General features: G+C 34.8%; 1 protein-coding gene across 2 annotated transcripts in view; it reads right to left on the minus strand.

Annotated features, from left to right (window-relative positions):
* LOC111054698 (sodium- and chloride-dependent glycine transporter 1) overlaps positions 1–13,364 on the minus strand; it is a 162,662-nt gene extending 149,298 nt beyond the window's left edge. For both annotated transcript variants that reach the window (XR_005571856.1, XM_039433158.1), the window contains exon 1: positions 12,985–13,364. The gene's annotated coding sequence lies outside the window, so the exon portion shown is untranslated. The remainder of the gene's footprint in view (positions 1–12,984) is intronic.
* Positions 13,365–13,836: the final 472 nt, after the last annotated feature.

Here is a 13,836-nt window from a genome sequence, read left to right on the forward strand (position 1 = left end):
AGTATTTATTTTATTAATCTTCCATTAATTATTTTTTATCTTACTGAGCTGAGAATTTTGTTTTTCTTATTGATTCTGAATGTGAATATTGTGAGTTTGAATGAATAAAATTTGAATTTGGTATGGACATTTCAATAATAATTTTAAGATTTTGGAATAAGAAGTTTTTTAACATGCTAAAAGAAATTTAAACCCTTAAAAACCACCCTTAGAGTTAAAATGTCGCCAAAAGATTTCTTAGTGCGCCTCTAAAGGGCAAACTGAACATACCTACCAAACGTTTTTGGTCCGGTAGATTTTTAGTTTTGCGAGTGAGTGAGTCACTGCTATAAAGCTTTTTCGCTTTTATATATATAGAAGATAGTGATATCGGAGTATGGAGGAATTCCTTTCCTTTCCATATTATCCTCAACATGCAAATTTCATAAAACCTTGTGTATACACCGTCGCGCAGTTGCAAAAGGAATATTCCTGCCAAATCTCATAGAATTGTATCAACGCGTTTGGCCGTGAATGCGTTCCATACCTACAGACAAAAGAAAATCCGAGTTAAAACATAGATCTCACTATGTTCGGTCAATCATTCTCAACTATGAATGATTGGAAAAGGAACAACAGGCTTAAAGCCAAAAACTGTTCCCTTCCCAAATTTAGATAGAAATTGTCCAAAAATGGGTTATGTTTACTCTTCATGATTTTTGTCCAATTTTGAGTCCAAAATACTCATAACAGTCGTGAGGCCCATTGACTGCTATTGATATATTCAGGCTAGGTGGGAGATCCCCACAAAGGAGTCCCCACCAACAAAAATCAATACGGATTTACTTTTTGTTGAATCCTTTAACTTAGCCTTTTTAAAGCCTTGAGTGAAAATTATCCTGATTTCCCATACTTCAATTTATGTTGCTTATCAAGAAATATTTAATATTGAGGAAAATAGAAGAAATTCTCAACAATGAACAAAGTCTAATAACCCACGTCTACTACTTCAACACTTATATTACTGACCTACTTCAATAGCAGTTCACAAACCTCAATTTTAGGCAAATACTCGTTAATCGCAGTAAAACATGCAAAACTGCAAGGAAAGAAAACCATCAATACACATGGAAGTGTTAATTTGCATGAACAACCAGGAAGTAAACGGGTGCAACTATAGTATAGGTGATATAATGTATTCGCTCATCAAAGAACAGTAAGCTTGGCTACTACAGAACTTGCAACTACTTGGATATTTTCTCACAATCTTCAGGTGCAACAATTAAAAACGGAGCATCTAAGCGTGATACTATCTACCTGGTAGCGTACATCCGGTGCTACAACGGATCTTAGTTTGACCTGTGAGATCTGTATCGTTTTCAGAAGAAACGGTAATGAGTTTTGCAACAAATTTATACAGAAACGGGGTTTTTTATGAATTTCTCAGAAGCATACCAACATTCCAGAGAAAGATGGGTTCAACTAAACGAAAGAAGAAAATACTAGTGTTTTATGTTTTTGTTTAGCAGGATTGTTCTCTTGTGACTCATTCCAACAAGTCACTGTACTAAGATTTGAAGAAAAGGGGTACACTCAATCAACATTGAGAATTATTCTGATTGTTATTTAGGACGTAAATTAGTGGTTTGTTGTTTTTTTTTACATGTTTACTTTCCTTGCCCTATTACCATAGGTAAGGAAAGTATTGCTTTCCGAAAAAAATTAAGGTACCCCAATTTAAGAATTTCTATACGTTTCAAGGTCCCCTGAGTCCAAAAAACTGGTTTTGGGTATTGGTCTGTATATGTGTGTGTGTGTGGTGTGTGTGTGTGTGTGGTGTGTGTGTGTGTGTGTGTGTGTGTGTGTGTGTGGTGTGGTGTGTGTGTGTGTGTGGTGTGTTGTGTGTGTGTGTGGTGTGTGTGTGTGGTGTGTGTGTGTGTGGTGTGTGTGTGTGTGTGTGTGTGGTGTGTGTGTGTGTGTGTGTGTGTGTGTGTGTGGTGTGTGTGTGGTGTGGTGTGTGTGTGTGTGTGTGTGTGTGGTTGTGTGTGTGTGTGTGTGTGTGTGTGTGTGTGTGTGTGTGTGTGTGTGTGTGTGTGTGTGTGTGTGTGTGTGTGTGTGTGTTGTGTGTGTGTGTGTGTGTGTTGTGTGTGTGTGTGTGTTGTGTGTGTGTGTGGTGTGTGTGTGTTGTGTGGTGTGTGTGTGTGTGTGTGTGTGTGTGTGTGTGTGTGTGTGTGTGTGTGTGTGTGTGGTGTGTGTTGTGGTGTGTGTGTGTTGTGTGTGTGTATGAGTCTATGTGCGTCTGTGTACACGATATCTCATCTCCCAATTAACGGAATGACTTGAAATTTGGAACTTAAGGTCCTTTCACTATAAGGATCCGACAGGAACAATTTCGATCAAATGCAATTCAAGATGGCGGCTAAAATGGCGAAAATGTTGTCAAAAACAGGGTTTTTCGTGATTTTCTCGGAAACGGCTCCAACGATTTTGATCAAATTCATACCTAAAATAGTCATCGATAAGCTCTATCAATTGCCACAAGTCCCATATCTGTAAAAATTTCAGTAGCTCCGCCCCATCAATGCAGATAGATTCCCAATTATCAGGCTTCAGATACAATTGAAACAGAAAAAAATCAATTGGAGTAGATTGAGCATGAAAATCTCTACAATTAATGTTCAGTAACATTTTCACCTAAAATTGAAAATAAGCTTTAAATTCGAGAAAATGTAAATATTCAATTGCAAATATATTATTGTTGATTCTTTTAAATCATTCACTATGAAGAGATAGCAGACCTCATGTGTGACTCCAGCGTTATTGCCCTGTCACCAGCTGGCTCAAATCTTGAGATGCGCGGGAACACTAGCGTCAGGTGATCAATTTTCATAACGGCAAGGAAAGTTGTGTGAGTGCGCCACACCAGACTTTTTATGTTAGCAAGAATGTTTTTTACTCTTTCCAACAAGCCACTGTACTAAGATTCGTAAGATTCGAAGGAAAGAGGTACAATAATTTATTAATCAACATTGAGAAACACTATTCTGATTGTTATTTCGGACGTACATTAGTGTTTTGTTTACTGTACATTTTTTATGTTAGCATGAGTGTTCTCTTGTGACTCATTCCAACGAGTCGTCACTGTACTAAAATTCGAAGGAAAGGGATGCAATAATTAATCAGCATTGAGAAACATTTCTGTTTTCAATTTTATAAGTTACAGTAGTTACTCCATTTCATTACTAGGTGTGCCGCTGTTGATTGATTAGAAGTTGGTGCTTTAAGCAACTTAACCTTTATAAGGTTACCTTATTTTTCCTCTCCCTATCATTTTGATAATGTAGGTACTTATTGTATAAATGAATGAATAATAATTATATTTTATTTATATGTTGAGTAGCAACGAAGCAAGATTACTTTTATACCGAATCAGCGCAACGCTTCGTAGGATCGGCTAAATTCTTAATAAATTCAAGGTAAATTCCAGCTAAATTCAAGACAGTTGATCCTGATAGTTCTTCACAGGTTAATTCTCATTCCACTTTGGCCTTTAATATCACCCCTCACAATATTAGCCTCCTCCATGCTAAAGTTTAATGTGGAAATTTTTATTTATTTATTCTTTTTTACAATGAAGCACAGATCGGGAGAGAAAAACTAAGAATACCTTGTACTAGTTCTCTCCCAAATTTAGGTAACATTGAAAGTCTGAAATGAGATTATCCGCTAAATTGGAGGGAAAATAATGTAATATCAAGAGCATTTTTCATCAATGGGCTCTAATTTAACTCGAAGGTATCGATACTGGATGAAAAATTCCACAAATTGAATTTCAAAAATATTCCCTATATCCTTTCCAGCTACCTGTGATTTGATTCTGCTATCATGATCTAAAACACTTTCTTTGTTTCTCCTCAATACGTCTTCTCCGTTTCAAATCGTTGTTCCTTGTTTGCTTGGATTCAATTCACAACTGTCCATTTATGATGTTGACAAGCCATTGATAGATTTTACAATGGCAATAGAGTATTGGACGAACGTCCAAGTCAACAAAGAGCAAGTGAAAGTGACTAGAATGAACCAAGGTGGAACAAAACGGAATATGAATCTTCTTATAAACTTGTCGGCGCTAGGCCTCTCTTGTTTAGGCTTCATAGCCTACTGTGAGCTTCACCTACTATAGGCTTCAGTTGATGAATGCTACAGCAGCAAACCGGGCGTATGCTCTGATTATTCGATCTAGATTTTACGGTCTCTAATTAATAGATATACTATCTGAGGTGGAGAACATCACCCCAACTTAGCATATAATCAAATGCTGTTTTCATTTCACGCTTTTGAAGATTACTTTCTTGCAGAAAGCAAAGTATTTAAGAAACTTCTAAACCACGGTGTCTGCTTTATCTAAAAAAATGCATGAAAATTAACAGAGGATGGAGAGAGAGTGAAGTGATACCGATGATTTGAATTATAATGGAATGAAATTATTGTAGCTCTTTTGATTAGTTATTACTACAAGACAAAAGAGAAAAACCTCAAATATTTTCTCAAATGAAAATAATTCAATTCATTCTCAAACAAATAGAGCTCTTATAGAGAATGTAAATTTGTATGTGCTGTTGAAGAGTACACTAACACTACGTTTAACGCTAAACCACGTTTACTTGTTGATAAGGTTGCATTTAGTATACTGTTTTTCTTATGCGGTTTAAACTAACAGATTACATTTCTCCGTTTACCGAATATCTGCAAACGGGCCTTAGAAAATTAGGTTAAAATTGGGAAATTTGGGTTGTTCATTAGCAAGCAATACGTGAATTTTGCTGGAATTATCTGAATCTGGACAACGAAGAATTGAAAATCTGAACCGAAAAAATTTGAACTAATGAAATTCATGAGTAACACATGGAATATCTCATCATCTGATCAATATTGAATGATTGATTTTAGTTTATTTCCTCATCAAATGTAAAAAAACGTAGAGTTTTCAAACTAGATTTCAGATTTCCAGAGGCTCCATTTGAACGAGGATGAATTTCCACCAATTATTCTAATAGAAATGAATACTTGTATGAATTTGTTCTCGAAATATAAAACTAAAAATACTTGTATGAATTTGGTCTCGAAACTAAAAGTAAGCTGAAACTAAACTAAACTGAAAGCAAGATTCCAGTTTTTTATATGTTGAAAACTAAATTCTGCAGCACTCAGGCAATTTTCTGATTTTTCTGAACAACCGAAAGGTACAATACTGAAATATACTACTGAATACTATTTCAATCCTACTGAAAACTAATATCAATACTACTGAAATATTCATTTTATTCCAGACCTATGGACATTGACTGTGGTTGGAGGGGGGGAAATAATCATTACATGGTTGTCTCATGCAAATCAGTTACCTATGTTTGTAGTAGCCAGTGAATTTTCGATCCACGTAGCTCAACCTAATAGCGGAAACTCAAGTGCCCAGTATTTTGTCCACTCGGGCATGACTATTCAACTACAGGCTAGATAGCACTATTGTCTATTATTATCACCCCTACACTATAGCAAAGCTTTTTTCAAAATATTACAGATGAAACTGTTTCAGCTATTTTTACTTTCCTTGCCCTATTACCATAGGTGAAGAAAGTAATGCTTTCCGAAAAAATTAAGGTACCCCAATTTCTAAATTTCTATACGTTTCAAGGTCCCCTGAGTCCAAAAAAGTTATTTTTGGGTATTGGTCTGTAAGTATCCTTAAGATATAAAGAATCCGACACGAACAATTTCGATCAAATGCAATTCAAGATGGCGGCTCAAATGGCAAAAATGTTGTCAAAAACAGGGTTTTTCGCAATTATCTCGAAAATGGCTCCAACCATTTCTATCAAATTTATACCTTAAATAATCATTGATAAGCTCTATAAACTGCCACAAGTCTCATATCTGTAAAAATTTCAGGAGCTCCACCCCATCTATGCAAAGTTTGATTTTAGATTCCCAATTATCAGGTTTCAGATACAATTTAAACAAAAAACTTCAAGTGGAAAATATTGAGCATGAAAGTCTCTACAATTAATGTTCTGTAGCATTTTCAGCTAAAATTGAATATAAGCTCAAAATTTGAGAAAATGTGATAATTCATTTGCAAACTGTTGGCAACTGTTGATTCTATTAAATCATTCACTATGAAGAGATAGCAGACCTCGTGTGTCTCCAGTGTTATTGTCCTGTCACCAGCTGGCTCAGATCTTTGAATAGAAGACTTGAGATGCGCGTGAACACTACCGTCAGGTGATCAATTTTCATAGCGGCGAGGAAAGTTGTGTGAGTGCGACACACCAGATTCTTCTTAATTTATTTCACAACTTTTGTTTGACCTATCCAACTAAATTTTATTAGCAGAGCATTCCTGAACAATCAATAAAACATAGATCAATCAATATAACAATAAATGAACGATCGTAAACAATGATATTTAGGGGTTTCCGTGATCATATTGAGGAATGCTGAGACAGACATATTTTTTCATAATGAACAGTCATGTCATTAATTTATTTCTTAAGGCTACAAAATGCCTCTATTAAGACTGTATTCCATCATTAAATCAGCATAAATGTCAAGCATAAACTATAGAGAAAACATAGCTAATATCATAGAGAAACAATAGCGTGAGTTGATATCCCATGGTATAGGGCGTTTATGTCGCAACTTTTACTGTTATCTCAAGCCGATTACTGTTGATTATTGTCTAATTTTACTGTTTTGTTGGGGTGAGAGTGTATGAACGACACAATATGAGAGACTACCAGTGTCACACAGCTTTACTGGAAAGAATTACATGAACTATCGGTTTGAGGTAACTGTAAAAGTTGCGACATAAACACCCTATACCATGGGATATCTACTTATGCTAGGTATTGTTTCTCTATGCTAATATTCTTACTTTTTCGCTATTCTTATTCTATGCATAGACATAGCCAATGAAAATGAGAATTATTGACGTTGAACATAAAGTTTTCCAAGATTAAAAAATTGATGGTTGTAGCAAAAATTATGATAATAAATCGCGTTGAAGAGGTTGTAAGAAAAACTACTGCTGTCTGTATACAGGCAATATAGCCACTTGAAATGATAACCATTATTGCGTTGGTAATAATAATATTCGTATGGCTTTTATTGGTGGGGAGTTCTGACGGAGGTTCCACCTCGCCTGAATATATCATTTGAGCCGTCAATGGGCCTTAAGACTGCCATACTTCTAATGATTCCTAAGAAACCTGGATTATTTTGAGTGATAATCTATGAACCAGAGAGACCTCATATTATCACCATTTTGGCAAACAATCTATGAATTTTGTCAAATCCTATCAAAACTGTATTTTCCCTAAGAATAGTATATAGCTCACGAAGCGAAATATTTTTGGGTTTGCTAGTATTTTAGTTTCATAATAAGTAGGTAGTCTTTTTCCAAATTTATTTATTATTATTATCAAACGAAAAATCCAAATTAAAAGCTGTAATTCACCCCGAAGACTTCTGCTACTGCAAATATTGACAACAGGGTAAACAGCTAGATGGAAATTCGATGAGCTCTACTATTCAAAAATTATTTGTCAGCCCGGGAATCGAACCCAGTACCTCCTAATTGCCTTATTATTTTATCGAACCCAGTACCCTTATTATTTAATTTACAATCTTATACAAATCAAGGAAGAAGATAGTTGTTATTGAGAATTGTATGAAATACATTCATTTTGAAAAGTGGGTATGATTTGTAGCCTGTTACCAACTTGCCCAACGTTACGATGACGATGAGGATAGATACTTGACAAATTAATTATTCAAGTGGCCAGCCGTGTAATTTATCAAGATTTATCAAACGATACTACCATAGAGACAGGCCTTCACTTGAATGCATAATGGAACCGCAAGATTATCAATATTCTGAACATATTTGAGGACAACACTGAAGGTCAGGTCATAAGCCTCGAGCTCTATCATGTTGGACATAAACATATCCAAATACCTACAAGTAATTTTGACAAATGATATTGAAAACAAATGGAGAGAAATGCATTGAAAAACAACACGAATTGGGATAGGTTACAGTTACTATATAAAGAGTAACTTTATACAGTAAGGCCCGGTTGCACAAAAGCCGATAAAATTTTAACCGTGATTAATTTCACGAGAACCAATAAAAGAAGGCCTTTTTGATAAGACGGCTTCTCTGATTAGTTCTCGTGAAATTAATCACGATTAAAATTTTATCGGCTTTTGTGCAACCGGCATTAAGTGTACGATAGGCTCACTGTTCTATAGATGGTTTTGGGTTAGATCATTTTATAGAGAAAATGAGCTAAACTATTAAATTAATAGTATAGTTCCTCAGACCAATAAATTTGTTCAACTATAGAGTGATCAGTTTTAGTGTTCAGTGGTTACTTGAAGACGCCCGCAAAAAAAGCGTTGAGATTTGAATAGAGATGACTGTAGTAGTATACTAGCTCAACCATAGTATCGCATAATATCGTTAAGTAAGACCATAGATGAAGGAAGGATAAGTAAGGTTTTATTATTCTATATTATTCTTGTCTCTGGTAAGACAGAACTGTATATGGATGCAATACAATTACAACAAAGAATAAAAGCAAACGATGATAAAGAGACAGGAAAATGTGAAGGAGTATCGAGTAATAAATTCATGAGATTGAATCATTCCTTAAATTAGAAATACATTATTGCATTTATGCAGAGACAATTTTCAAGGTTGCATCAACTGCAAAACGATTTTGCAGTTAAAGAGTTTTTGGTGAATTAACCAATTTTTTACTTTGATTGGATACTGATGACTTAGCCTATTATATAATTAGTTCACTGGAGTACAAATTTAGCTTTTCTACTGGTTCATTGCTCATTGATCGAAGGAATCTGTAGGCCTATAGAAAGTAGAGATAAGTGAAGAAAGAAATAGAATTTGCAGAAAATGGAGAATAGATTGTCTGTAAATATTCACAATTTCTTCACCTCAGTGAAACAGTTTTCGGTTTGAGAATGATGGAGTAAGATAAACATCAACAAAATCATCTAACAAAAATATGTTATTTTTCATCATAATTATTCATTTTTTAATTTATAATGCATTCATCTATTTATGAAAGAAATAATTCAGTTTTCCAATATTCTTTCTCACTAGTTCTTCCTGTGAAAAGATTACAACTCAGGAGTCTTGGAAGATGAATGATTATAATTACAGTAACTCATAAGATAGTCACAAACTACTAGCAGAACCATGACAAAACTCGGGCTTGTTTTGATTTACTTTTGCAATTATTGTTCAACAGTAAACATCATTCGTAAAGCAACTTTATTATGAAGAATTTCGTAGCAATACGACTGTGTATTTCTATAACGGTAATAATTGACCGACTTTCACTGCTAGGAGTCCTCGTTACAATACAAATACATCCATTCAACCTTCTCAGAAATTTTTAAGCTTTAATCTCTGTATCTAGAATCTGGTTCAAATCACAATTGAGAAAGATATTTTGAAGGCAAGTGATAGGAATCTTGACAATCCACTGGCAATTTTCATTGATGACTGGAGTCTGGAGAAATCGTCCAGTATGGATGAAATTGTCTACAAATCACACGAAACGCACCTCAAATCTACGAAAACGTATCAGTAGCCTATTATTTGTCCCGAAGATAATTTCACAAAAATATCGTCAGTATTCATGATCAAATTTTCATGAACCTGTAACACAAGTTATTCTTTTCACAAACAGTTTCCTAGAATCTAGAGAATCCTTCCAGGTCTACGAAATTGATCTTATTAGTCACAATCAATACTAAAAGATTCTACAAAACTAGAAAGGTATCCTCATGAATAGAAATCGAACTTATAGAAGATTTCAAAGCAAAGATTGCAAAGTTATCCTTAGAATTTACGAGAAGACTTTACAAAATCTACGAAAATGTTCTCTCCTTGATTACAATCAAACTGAAGACAACTTCCTAAGAAATCAGGACCGTTATTTGGATCAAAATGCAGCCCGATTTGGAGCTACTAACAGTTAGTCTTTCTGGTTTTATTCCTGTAAATAATTTATAAGACATTGCAACATTCGAGAAGTTGGTCACCGGTGTTGATACCCAATGGCTGATGATGGTTGCCTGATGACCCACAATTAATCATTCTTGAGGAAAAGTGCAGCCTCTAATCCACAAATACAGGTTTGCTTCTCAATTCTCAACTGATGTACATCGCAGATCACAGATCAGAAAGCAAACTGCTAGAATGTGTATTCAATATTATTTCATTCATGTGTGATTCTCGCACACATGTAGATAGGGTCTATTCTGATTTCTGTAGAACATTGCATTCTGTGTAAAAAGAGGCGAAGGAATATCGAATTCTACCGTTGTTCGTCAGTGTGTCTAGTTTACACTTAGCATAGCATGAGAATATGAGAGTGAAATTGATTGACGCTTTCCATGTCACGTACATGTTTCGTTATTACTGATTACTGTCTCATATTTTCACTTTTATCTTCCACGTATTATTCAGATTTCTATGATAATGATATTTCTGTATGTTGAATTTCTAACAAGCTTTGTAATTTCGATGAACCTACAGTACAAAACTGAATAGAATGGAGAGTGAATTTTACCAGGACTCTTTTCTATATTTCTAATTTTGCAACTAATTGTATCGAATCTACTCTCCTTGAAAGTCTTTTATACAAAAACTGAATGTTACAGTCTAAGAGAATACTAAATCAGAATTTGTTTTATAGGAAGATGAGTCTGTTTCTTTTCAGTAATGTTTGTTCCAATTTCTGAAACAGTTTTGTTGGTTTTTTTTGTTACTGTTACCTGACAGATCCAATCTAGAAAGGAAGCAATTTGAACCATTTAACTACAGGTGATAAAAACTGAGTGTTGTCAATTAGAATATGATGAGTATTGATCTCTATCTAATCTGTGATAACAATATCCTATTTGAGAACACTATTTTTGTCAACATTGCATCTTGCTCAGCGATTTATCACAAATATTTTTCTTTCTAATTGGTGAATTTGAATTTTACACATTTTAGCTCAATAAATGCAAATGAACCTTTCTTTCTAAAAGCCAACATACATAACAGTAAAACTTCTAAGTAACAAAATACTCTAAGGTACGTGAAGAATTTTGTTACATGACATTTTAGCATTTTTCCTGACTTTTATCTCTATATAAATATTACGAATTCCTCTATAACATTTTTTTGTTAGGATAATCTTCAACTTTATAACACTGTGGTTCAACAGTATTTGATAATTGATTCATGTTCTTTGTACCGAAGTCTGGATGACAGAAGATAATCAGCTCATCGTTCATGGATTAGATGTTTCTAGAAGGCATTTCAAGATTTTACAAACTTCTACGAAATACTCTTACCGATATGAAGCATTTTGAATCCTCTTTCGAATTAAAATAAATCCATACCTCATAAAGCCAATAATGAAGGACATTTTCATTTCTTTCTGTTTATATGTGGCAATACCCGGAAAAATTAAGAACAGAATTACCGGTACCGTACTTTGGGGAATAATCTCTTATCGGCAAATCCTACCCTCAAATAGTTTATCAAACAGCTTTTAAATAGATGGAATTAAATAGAGAATGCATTTATTCAAATGCTAATTAATATATAATTATTATTTAACGAAAATCCTAAATAAATGCTGCAAATCACCACGAAGACCTCTGCTACTGCAGACATTGACAACAGGGTTAACAGCTAGATGGAAATTCGATGAGAACTACTATCCCGAGGTCTTCGGGGTGATTTGCAGCATTTATTTAGGATTTTCGTTAAATAATAATTAGCTTTTAAATACTCTAAATACATATTATGTTTTAAGAACCTCTTAATTCCAGTATAAATCGGAGTTTACTACAGTATTTACTCTCTTATAGGTACTTTAGATCCTTGATTCCTTGCAATACTAATTATATTATTGATCGGAGTTTACCCATTATACTATTCACTCTCGTATAGGTACTTTAGATCCTTGATTCATTAATTACCCTATATCATTGAAACGGATTGAACCCATTCTCTCTGCTTGCTCCTTGCTGTTGCAGTTCTGGTCATCTGTTTGACTCTCGTTACGTCTGGATTTTTTATGGTAAAGGCTATTTTTCACTCATAAGCCACTCACTGAGAAGCAGAATTTGCTTTTACCAACTATTAATATCACACTATCACATACAAAATTTGTATAGCTCATCACAAGTAAATTCTGAAGTAATATTGAACTAACAATGCAATAAAAACACACATATATTGTTAAATTCTACAGTTTTATTTGGTACAGTTTGAAAATATGACCTGTGTGGTCACGAAACCATGGTCCTGTACCAAATAAAACTGTAGAATTTGACGATATATGGGTGTTTTTATTTCATTATGGAACGGTTCTACAACATTGAGGCCCGGTTGCACAACAGCCGGTTAAATTTTAACCGTAATTAATTTCACGAGAACCAATCAGAGAAGGCGTTTTTGAAAAGACAGCATCTCTGATTGGTTCTCGTAGAATTAATCACGGTTAAAATTTAACCGGCTGTTGTGCAACCGGCACAAACAGTAACTTAAGTCGAATTGAACAAACAATTTGACTGAACTATCCAAGAAAAATGTCAATGTGAAATGAAATCTAACAGCCTGACATGTCTGATTTGTCAGAAAAAAGTTTTTAAAATGTTAAAGTCTTCAAAAATATCTATAACTCAGGAATCAATCCAAGAAAAATGTTAATCAATGTAAAATGAAATCTTTCAGTCTGATTTGTCAGCAAAAAGTTTTAAAAATGTTAAAAGTCACCAAAAATATCTCTAACTCAGGAGTCAATTAAAAACAAATGAACAAACAATCTTAGATATCTGTCAGCACTCAGCACTAAATCATTGACTAAACAACTAATCATCAACCAATTTTAGAACAATTTAACAAATTGAACTGACCTGTCAGCAGGGTAGAAACAGGTTAATCAACATAGCAGGAGCGGCTGTGGAACTTATCAGCTGGTGCCAGGACAAAGAACGGCAAACACACACAACAGCCACATGAACGAACACGTCGAAGCTAAAATCCAACAGAACTCACTCACTAAACGCGTCCTGATTTGATTCTACCAACTAAACTTTCATCAAACGGCAGCGTTGTTTACAATCTATTGTTTGAAACAAATTGTACAAAACATTCGCGGACGCTCTCCGTGATAAGCGACTAGCTACGAAGCTGTCCAATGAGCGACTGATTTTTTGAGATTAGGAGGCGAACGACAGCGATGCATGTGGATAGGATAGGTGGCGGGTGGAGGGGGTGCCGCAAAAGACCAGTGAACGTCTGTACCAGCCGGCCTGAAACTAACCGACACGTCTGCGATGTTGCCAAGTCTACCCTTGGTACCATACTCACACACACACCAATGTATCCTACACTCTACCATTGAGGGTATCATTTTGCCAGTACCCGTTCCCGTTCATCCTGTAATCCTTCTCCATAAACTCTTCTTCACCTGCTTCTCCTTCATCAACTTGTATTTCTCAGCTTCTTTGCCTTCCTTTCCTCCCTTGTTTACGAATTCTACAACTACAAAATTATCCTACAATGTCTTCTCATCCTTATTCTTCTCCTTCTCTTACTCATCCAACTCTCACATAGCCTTCTCCTACTCCTAATTCTCGTTCCTCTTATTTTCCCCGTCTCATATACTTCACTCTTTGCCTTCCTTTCCTCGTATCTTTACGGATTCTACAACTACAACTTTTATTGTAAAATGTCGTCTTTATTCTTCTCTTTCTCCGCCTCAT

Source organism: Nilaparvata lugens, chromosome 7 (genome assembly GCF_014356525.2).
Source record: "Nilaparvata lugens isolate BPH chromosome 7, ASM1435652v1, whole genome shotgun sequence".
NCBI lineage: Eukaryota > Metazoa > Arthropoda > Insecta > Hemiptera > Delphacidae > Nilaparvata > Nilaparvata lugens.